General features: G+C 33.5%; 1 long non-coding RNA gene across 1 annotated transcript; it reads right to left on the bottom strand.

The window, feature by feature from the left end:
• Positions 1 to 272: 272 nt before the first annotated feature.
• Positions 273 to 2,623, bottom strand: LOC136849986 (uncharacterized). Its single transcript, XR_010856497.1, has 3 exons — positions 2,539 to 2,623; positions 1,853 to 1,966; positions 273 to 430 (listed from the first exon to the last, which is right to left on the bottom strand). It is a non-coding gene; the product is annotated as an uncharacterized lncRNA (long non-coding RNA).
• Positions 2,624 to 10,511: the final 7,888 nt, after the last annotated feature.

Raw genomic sequence — 10,511 nt, 5'->3', positions numbered from 1 at the left:
TCCATCAGTTCGTGATTCTCGGAGATTCTAGTCATTTGCTTACGTAATTTACCATAAGTTTTACCAGACAAAACTTAATAGTAATTTCAGTTATTAAAGTCAAACACCATAACTATTTACTTATTACCAACTGATGGAACAGTCTTAACATATGGTAAACTAAGTTCTTTACATAATTCAATTCGGAATTTATGTCAAGAAAAACTAAGTACGCAATTTCTATTAGTGAAGGTAAAGACTATTTCGGAATTTAATTTATGTGATCTTTTCTTGAAAAATAGTTAACTACACCTTTTAATAAAAGAAAACTTTTTGGCATAAAGCACAGTATATCAGTAACATCAGGCTCCTGTCTCACCTCAATATTTTATAAAAGCACCGAATACTGGAGTTGTTGAATAACAGGGTCTCAACTACTCCAATCCACAGCCTGTAAAGCAAAAAAAACTAACTATTCCAGAAATTCCAATTTGTCTGTAGAGACTTAAAAAATCAACACAGTAGAAGATTTTTTGTAATTACAAATAAAAAATCAAGATTTTGGTCAGTAAATATAACGTTTAACTTAACTGAAGACTTCACGATAGATCCAATGTGTTTTTCTACAAACCAATCAACCGCTCAAAAAAAAATAGAAAAAACAAACTTTGTTCAAAGCAAAGAAAAATTATTCAAAGCAAAGAAAAATTAAAGTGCTAGCAAACCAAGGAATGGGAGGCACCAAAAAGCGCTAACAACCGAATGGCCAACCAGAGAAACGACCGCATCAAACGTCGCGATGTTTAGAGCCGCAGAGCAAAATTACAAAAATTCAATTTGCCAAGTTTAGGAGTACAGTACGTTCTGGCATCGCTCGCTAGCTGTGTAAAATAGTGTATTGTAAAGTGAAAACACAGACCTGTTCATTGTACGATTAGCAAGAGTCAAGTTAAGATTTAAACTCAACAGCTATAACTTACGTTAAAATATCAAATGTTAAAAAATAAAATTAATATCTAAATTAAATCTTAAAATTAATATCTAATAAATCTTAAATCTTAAGTTTTTAAAACTCAGTTTTTAAAACTCATTACTAAAAACTTAAAACACCAGAAGTAAACCACTAAGTACAGATGAAAAACTTAAATTACTGCCGAGTTTGGCAATTGCAATCTTAGTTAAACCACTAAGTACAGATGCAAAACAAACTTAAATTACTGCCAAGTTTGGAAATTGTTATCTTAAAGGATAAATATATTAACTGAAATCTCCAGAGATTTAGATGATTGCGTTTACTACTGTACTATGAAACTAATTGCAAAATAAATTAAAAACGTGTTCACCAATAACTGCAAAATTCTAGAATTCTTAAGCCATCAATATAAACGTTACGTTACTTTAAATCTCAAACAAATCTAAAGTCAAGGTACGTTAATACTAAAAATAGTTATAATGATGAACTTAGCACCTGAAAGTAAAAACGTATTATGAACCTCCCATGCCCGCAGAGCATTCGGGTAGTTTTGGTTGCAAGTCATTTAGGCCGTAAGCACGTTTACGTGCAAAATGGGCGCCGTGTTTAGTACCAGCCCCTTGGGGATGTACGTAAAACATGAAATAATAATGGTAAATACCATAAACATAACGGTAAATACCATAAACAAAGTCTTACATTGTTTTGGATGTTACGGCCTAAGTGACTTACGGCCGAAACGACCAAGACCGCCCGCAGATAGGTCGTAAGACCCATCGGGCAAAGCATGAGAGGGGCCTCCACCCGTACAGGGTCACCGCCCCTGTAAAGGTGGAGGTAAAAAAAAATGGTTTGTTAAGAAACTAATTTGGAAAACCCTTGTACAGATGACATACTTACCTATTAAGCCAAACATGAGGAGAGTAGTCTGTTTTTGAGTAGTGGGAGAAACTCCGGCTAGAGAATTTTGACCTCTCAACTATAGTTTGCTTCATGAAATGTTATGTCACAAATCTGGAAGTAGTTTAAAATTAGAATTGTGGCAGGATATAGATTTTCTTTAAATATAACTTGCCATATCTTCACAAGGTACAAGTACATATAAAACTTTAAAACAAGGGGAAGGTTTTACACGAAATTCCAAATTCACTGTAAATTAAACACTAAACTTAACGTACCATCAGGTCTCCTGGCCCTGGAAGCCGTATTTGTAATGCGGAAGTAAATGAAAATACCTACTAGTTTTCTAGTCTCAAAAATATAGGATAAAGTCACGCTATATGATAACTAAAGCTTAAAGAATAAACATTTCAGACCAAATATTCAATGCTATCCACAAATTAGTAGAAGTTTATATTTATCTAATGTGCAGCAAAATTTTAAAGAAAAACATGACATGAAAAACTTAATATAAAAAAAAATCAAATTTTAAAAAGTTTTGTTTCAAGATACAAAAATTCTGTTGCAACAAGCCATTACGTAAAGTAACCATACCCATGAACTCCTGCGATAATGGAAAAAAAAATAAACTGAAATCACGAAAATCTTAATGTTAAAAGTATTATAAGAAACTAATGACACTTAACCTTTGCAGAGCGTGGTGGAGTCGCCACAACAGAACGTAGACCACCTCCCAAACTCCAATAGCAAGATCAACCGGTACAAAATTACAATTGCCTTTTAAAAATTTTGTTGTAACATAACAAACATTTGTCCTAAATGTAACACATTTTGCATTTTTAAGGTTTGTAGGGACATAGGGACGCCCAGGTATAATAGCCGGAAATGTAGGGACTTTTCAACTCTGCAAGAAAATATATAATCTTTTAAATTAATTAACTTATTTATTGACTTACATAATTATTCTTTAATTTATTTATTTACCCTTTTACTGTGTCAAAGCAAACATCACTGCAACATTGGCTGTAGCATTTGCTAGCCTGCTACGGAAAACTATTACTAAATCAATGCATCAACCACCGAGACTGAATTTGAATCGTGATCGTGACGTGTATCGGACCCTTACGGATTCAAAAAGTCCAGACTCCGGTGTTCTAAAATTTGACAGTTAGTCCGTTAGTAAACAGCTTTAAGATAGCATCGATAGCCATTCGTCTCGCCACAGGTTGTGTTTTTTTTTATTCTGGTAGGCCCAGGTAATGGATGAAGAGAATGAAGGCCCTTCGACGTCTAAAAAGAAAAAACAATACAGGAGCGATTCGAACGAGTTGGAAAAAGAAGAAAAAGGAACATCGAGGAGGCAGAAATTTAGGGATGGATGGCTACAGGTGAGATTTTTTTAAAACAATAATGTGTATGACACCTGATTTTTCATTACCATTTAAATTACTAGTGGTCTGTCAAAAATTCAAAAGTAGGTTAACCAGTAGGAATTTCTACTGACTATGCTAGAAAATTAATTTTGAGGAGTAGAATAATGAGATTTTGCTTCATTTTTTAAATGGTTGTATTAAAATATAAACTCAAAATATATATAATAAATATATATTTTATATATATATATATATGAAAAGTATATATATATATATATATATATATATATATAAATAAGATATATATATATTATATATACCTTCATTATATATATATTATAATATATATATATATATAATATTATATATATATATATATAATATTATATATATATATATGAATATATAAATATCAAAATATGATCAGAGATAAAATAGAGAGATCGAAAGAAGACTAGAAAAAAGAAGGTGCATGTAAGAAGATAAATCACCAAATGAGATACAACTTTATTTCGAGTTTCGACCTCCATATTTTAAAGGTCAAGAAGCATGAAAAGGAAGTCGGTTATCCCCATTGCGTTCCTCTGATGTTCCCTTCATATTCATGTACGAATTGTGTGTTTTAAGTGATTAATTTTCGTCTTTTTCAAATTTTTCTAATTTGATGCCTAAGATGCTCATATTTAGAAGTTCTAGGCCATTTTTGTATATTACAGTAATATAAAGGTAGGAATGTTAAAGCTAATGAAAAAAAAAAAGTATAGTAGGCATAGGCTATTGTGTTCTGGCTATGTTTTTCCCTATTTAATGTGAAAACAAATCACGCTCTAATTCATTATCCTGTGACCATTGACCAGGCAAATGAAATGAAAATGGATCTATTTCACTTCTTAGGTTATTAGGTAGGGTAATGAGCTCCATATAGTTAACAACACTTTACCAGATTCAAAATAAATAACGAGAAAAAAAAACCGTATATGATTTTCATTGTAATTTTGGAATAAATGTAATGTTAAGAGGTTAAGAGAAATTATATTTCTTTTTAGAAAGAAGAATTTCGAGGCTGGCTGTCTGAAGTCAAGAATAACCCCCATCAGGCTTTCTGTAATGCATGCAAGTCCAAGCTTGTGGCTGGCAATAGTGAATTAATAAAGCACTCAAATTTTGTAGGAAGCCCATAAAAAATCTGTTAGGTTACTGAAAAACTCAGCCATCTGCCAGTAGTTGGTTTCAAAAATGCTAGAAATTAACTCTCAAAATGTACTCCAGGAAAATGTAAAAAGTTTGAAATTATTTTGAGTGGTGTATTTGTTGAACATGCTATTTCTATGAATGCTATGGACCATTTAGTGGAAGCTTTACACATCAGTATTCCTGATTCTGAAATTGTGAAAAATGTAAAATTACACAGAACAAAATGTACCAGTATTGTAAAGAATGTTATCGCCAAAGTTGAGAAGGACAAATTAGTCAAGCATTCTAAGAGTAAAATTTTCCATATTAGTAGATGAAGGAACAGATATCTCTAGTGTAAAAATAATAGCAGTTTTAGTTCGATATTATTCTGAGGAAACAAAGTTGTAACTCAATTGTTGGAAGCAATATCACATGATTCTCTAAACAGTGATTCACAATCAATATATAATGTCATAATTTCCTGCAATTAATGATAAGCAAATCCCACCTTAAGAAATATTATTGCCATGGCTGCAGATAATGCCAGCGTATTAGTTGGTAAGAATAATTCACTCATGACAAGACTAAAACAAGATGCTGATGAAAGTTTTTTGCAATAAGATGCATATGTCATTCCCTGCATATTGCTGCAAGCAAAGCCGTTAAAACTTTGCCTAAAAACATAGAGGATCTGATTCGTAAACATAGCATCAAAATTTTTTTTTAAAGTTCAAAAGACAAGCAGAATTATTTCAATTGCAAATAGTACCTATCATTTAATGAAGCAAAAATTTTAGACCCGCTGACACAAAATGGCTTGCTTTACAGAAGTGTGTGGAACGTATTTTAAAGTCAATGGGAAGTGTTGAAATTACTTTTTCCAAGCTCAAGTGGAAAAGATAAACTTGTCTCAAAGATCTGATAATGAAAGACCTTAACAACCCATTTACCAAAGCATATCTTACATTCATGAATTATACTTTGAAACTATTTCAATCAGTTAAATGCTTTGTTTATTAAACTAAGATTAGTCTCATTGGCATTCTCAAGAAGAAAGCTTGAAATGGCTAAAAGAAATGACTAAACAATGAAAAACTTCATTAAACAAAGTATTTAAATGACTTGTCCAAAATTGAGCCTTTCAGTTCAACTTATCTGCTCCTCTAAATAAAATATGTTTAGGATCTGAATGTGAGAATATTCTTTCCACAGAGTCAGAAGGGCTGGAAGCTGCAGATATAGATAAATTCAGAGAAAGGTGCCTTATTTTTTATCAGACATATGGTGAAATTAAGAAAAAGATTAAAATTATTTGATCCCTTGTTTACTGAAATGAAATTCTTAAAACCAGCAGTAGCACTAGATCCAAATGCTAGGGACAAGTTACCTAGGTTGGACACTTTGATAGCGAAGTATAGCCATTTGTTAGAGTCAGAAATAATGTAAATAATGAATGGGGAGATATTCCTGCTTATTTTAATGTAGATGAGACTGAAATGTTGAAAAATATGAGTGATGAAGAGTTTTGGTCTTATTTAAAGAATTTGAAGAATTTCTCTCAAATCAATATGTAAACTTTATTTATTGCCTCTCTTGCAATATTAATTCTAAACTTTACCGCATTCAAATGTAGAAACAGAGAGGATTTTTTCATTTATGGTAGATTCCAAGACCAAAAACGTAACAGAATGGGGCCAGAACTCTTAGACTCAATTTTGTTTGTCAATTCAAATTTAAAAGCTAAAGATAAATCCTGCCTAGATTTCGCTAAAGAAATTATAAACTCATATTGCTTGTCATAATCAAGCAATGTATGACTTCAAATAAATCTTACAGCAAATTTTCTTGTTTTGTTTTCAAAAATCCCGTTTAGGTTATCAGTAAATAATATTTAAAAGTTGTGTTCTAATAAAAATTTGTCAAAAATCGTTTATAATGATTAAGGCTGTAACATCTAATTATGTTAGGGACAACATAGGGACATTTGCTTGTTAATGTGGGGACATGTAGGGACATTTTGATGAATCCGTAATCATGGATTTTTCAAGCAATAATGGACCAACCGGTTGAATAACCATCTGCTGCTAAGGTTCCCAGAGGAACCGACCAAAAAATGCATAGGATAACACACTTCACTGTTCCACAGTCGAAGGCAAACTAGTGGATTTGCTTGCCGAGAACCCAGTTTCTGTTGGCGCCAACATCAAGGACCATGGATTCACCTGTCTTGAAACTTGGACGATTTATGCGGAAGAGTACTAAACTGTCCTTGGTTGTTTTAAGGGGAAACTTTAAAAGAATTTGTTGATGTTTTCACGCTAATTGACCGATTCTTCGTGTTATGACTTCTCGGTTCTTGATAAAATTAGCCTCTGTGTATCATAACAGAAAACTTTTATCAATAATCTACCGAACAAGAGGATGAATATTTTTCGGTGTGTTACGTATTGTCACGCAGTAAAAAAATATTACTGTTTACTGTTTTCTCCTAAGATCCCACTCCACCGAAAGCGCTCTACTAAACCTGCAAACTCAACTCGTCACATACATAGTAATGCAGACACATTCTCGGATTCTTTTATTTATTGGATTGCGTACTCCCTATTCATTGTCAAATCCAGTCATTGCACTCAGAAAAAGTCGAGTCTTTAATTTTTTTCTTGAACAACTCTATATTGTCAGTCTTCCTGATACAAAGTGGGATCTTATTGTATAGTCTGGGGGCGGCAGATTAAAGTTTCTAAAGCCTACTTTCGAATTGTATTTTGGCCCAAATAACTTGAGTCCATCTGTACCTATTCTTGGGTTGACGCCATGCATTGGATGTATTATATGCAGCAAGTCATTCAAATATTTTGGACATCCAGTGATGACAGCTTGGCGAATAATTTCACATATTTTACACATTCTAGCTTTGATGGGGAACCAGTGCAACTCAAACATTACAGGCAATACCATTGGTGCTCTATTTAGTATTTTGTTGCATCTTAGGCAGAGTATTTTCTGCAGTTTTTCACCCAGTCTACGACACAATTAAAAGGTTTTATGGAACACTCTCCAATACATTTTTTTAACAAAGGAAATATTTCTAAGATCATGTACACCAAGAGACAAATAACAGTCTAGTAGCACACCTAAGTCAAGTACTTTGTCAGCGATCCAAACTATATTTCTATTTATATATATTAAGCCGAAAACCACCAAGGTTTCTTATTTCATGTTTCCTTCTACCAACATAAACGCAGTTTTATGGTCATTTAATTTCAGCTGCTTAAATGTTATCCACTCCTTACACTGGTGATGGCATCACGTTTTTATCTCATTTGTATCGTTAATATCACTTATGTAAAAACAAAATTGAGGTGTCATCTGCAAATAGCTTGAACTTTACCCCTACGTCCCTGTAGCATGTTTCATACTACAAGATGAAATTGGACCTAATACACTGCCTTGAGGTGCTCTTCTTCTTAATGTTTCACAAGGTAAGTTTCCTATTTGTACACAGTATTTTCTGTTAACAGGTAGCTTTTCAAATACTCAAAATCATCTTTATAATACCAATTGATCGTAAATAATTTGAAAGAGGTTCATGAATAACCGTATCAAAAACTGCGCTGAGATCGAGCAGCACCAAATTACCGCATTTGCTTTATTTATCGTTGCTAATAAGTCATTTACAACAGAACTTACAGCGGTTTCTGTATGTATAAGTGTCTATAAGCCGACTCACTATCAAGTAAAGCATTTACCCTTTCCAGATAAGTAATTATCTGCTCAAGAATTACATATTCTAAGATTTTAGACATAAAAGATAAACTCGAAAGAGGTCTGTATTGAAGTTCAACTTGATCAAGTTGTTTATTTAACAACAGCAACTTTCTCAGCTACAGGGAACTTGCATTTATGACTTTCACTGTTATACTAAGTATGAAGATTTTGCGATCCCTTTAAGTTCAGATTTGGCACTGACAATTTGTTCTCTTTGCCATTTTATTAATCATAATAATACAGTCGATGTTTGCATTGTTAAATCTCGTTAGTCCATCATTTGTCTGTAGTGTAGTATTTATCCGATTCGACGTTTCAACACAAGTACCAATTATGTTCTAAATTTTCTCCTTACAAAATCCAAGAAAATGATCGGGGAGCCTTTGTTCCCTTACATTCCAGTTCAGCTGTCTAGAAGTCTGTACAATCTATTCATTTCCGTTCCTGCTTCTCGGATTTTCTGATGATAATGTTCAGTTACTTAGTCTTACAGTCTAGGGACTACATACTACCTAAGGAAGTTTTAAGTAATCTATTTCTAGCAAATTTAACAATAATAATAATTATACAGTAGTACAGTAATTTGCAGTTCCATTAATTTTATTAGCATCATTTCCAAGTTCTTCATTGGGGGGTTGGGCGGTAGAGCTCTCGGCTAGCACGCTGTTGACCCAGCGTTCGACTCACCGACCGGCCAATGAAGAATTAGAGGAATTTATTTCTGATGATAGAAATTCATTTCTCGTCATAATGTGGTTCGGATTCCACAATAAGCTGTAGGTCCCGTTGCTAGGTAACCAGTTGGTTCTTAGCCACGTAAAATAAATCTAATCCTTCTGGCCAGCCCTAGGAGAGCTGTTAATCAGCTCAGTGGTCTGGTTAAACTAAGATATACTTAACTTTTTCCAGTGTCTACAGTTGTGTTAACGCTGCAATGTATGAGTACATTTTCGTTTAGCTTAAATCGATACACTGTCAGAGTGTACTGATTATTTTACAGCAAGAGTCTGCTGTACAGGTCGGCATGGGAATTTTTTTTATATATGTGGAAATCTCCATTCAAATAGGGTTTGCCATCCCCACAAGACTCGAGTTTGTAGCTTGTCATTTTTCGCCAGTTTTATTGAAGTGAAAAGATTATCTGTTGTCACCTTTTTTCGTTTTCCCATTTATGGTTTTGTTAACTTCAGAACAACATATTTGGAGATTTGTTGATTTGCTAGACGCCAATGGTCTGTACCAAGATATACAAATCCATTGAGCATGTATTTTGATTTTACATCAGCCGTTAACCAAAACTTAATACTGAACTGGCAATATACTGTATGAATTGACACCTACATTTCGTATAACTGCTTATCCACTATTATATTCTTGGAACAATACAGTTTTTAATAAATCTGTCCAAAACTTCAGAAATCAACGCAGATCTATCACTTTGCAATGGAGTGGATCTTGTAGACCTGGCAGCAAATCTCATATCTCATTATTTCTTCAAAACGATTTCTTACATTGTTTGATTGGAAAATGGAGGTCCCTGTGCTTTTTTTTTTTTTATCAAAAAGTGTTATACTGGCTGTCCTTTAGCGATAATTCCTAGGGCATCAATATGCCTATTGTCTCATGCACCTCTTCAAATGATATGCTCCACGGATCATTCGCCATCTACTTCATTCATTGTTCATCAAAAGTATACCCACTTTGTACTGAGTCATCATTGTCATCATCGGCTTCTTCATCACATGCGGATGAGCTTTCGGTGGGTGAAATATATTTTTCTTCCTCGCCGTCAGGTATGAGATCACCCTCGGAATCAGAGGATGACACTGTACTCAACGTTAGAATTTCTGTGTCCAAAAGCGAGTGATTTGAGGACATATTCATCGACTAAATAACTAATTATGATATACTTGATAATGAGTAACGAAATATGTGTACGTGGCCACGTCATAATAACCAACAAAACTCCCCATAGAGACCACCGGTTAAAATGACCTTTGTTCGGTCGTTGAAGGTATAAAAAAAGGCCATATCTCGTATAGCAAAAAGCTAATTTCAGTTTCCTTTTAGTTCAATATACATCCTGGTGAATTAGGAAAAGTCATGGAGAATCATGATTGTTAGGGAAAAATTACAGAAAATAAAAACATTTGAAAGTGAAATTCCGGTCAAAATGAGAAAGACACTTTGATGAGAAACCTAAACTAAATACGACTTCTTTATCCATGCGACTGGAAAAATGGAACGCATACTCAAGGTTGGTTTATTAAAGTTTGAGGTGAGAAACTTTAGTTTCTCGTGAACCAAACAATTTTTTACCTCCACCCCTGCAGGGGCGGTGC

The sequence above is a fragment of the Macrobrachium rosenbergii genome, chromosome 2 (assembly GCF_040412425.1).
Source record: "Macrobrachium rosenbergii isolate ZJJX-2024 chromosome 2, ASM4041242v1, whole genome shotgun sequence".
NCBI lineage: Eukaryota > Metazoa > Arthropoda > Malacostraca > Decapoda > Palaemonidae > Macrobrachium > Macrobrachium rosenbergii.
Note: the sequence above shows the minus strand (reverse complement) of the source record. Positions and strands in the feature narration are given on the sequence as shown.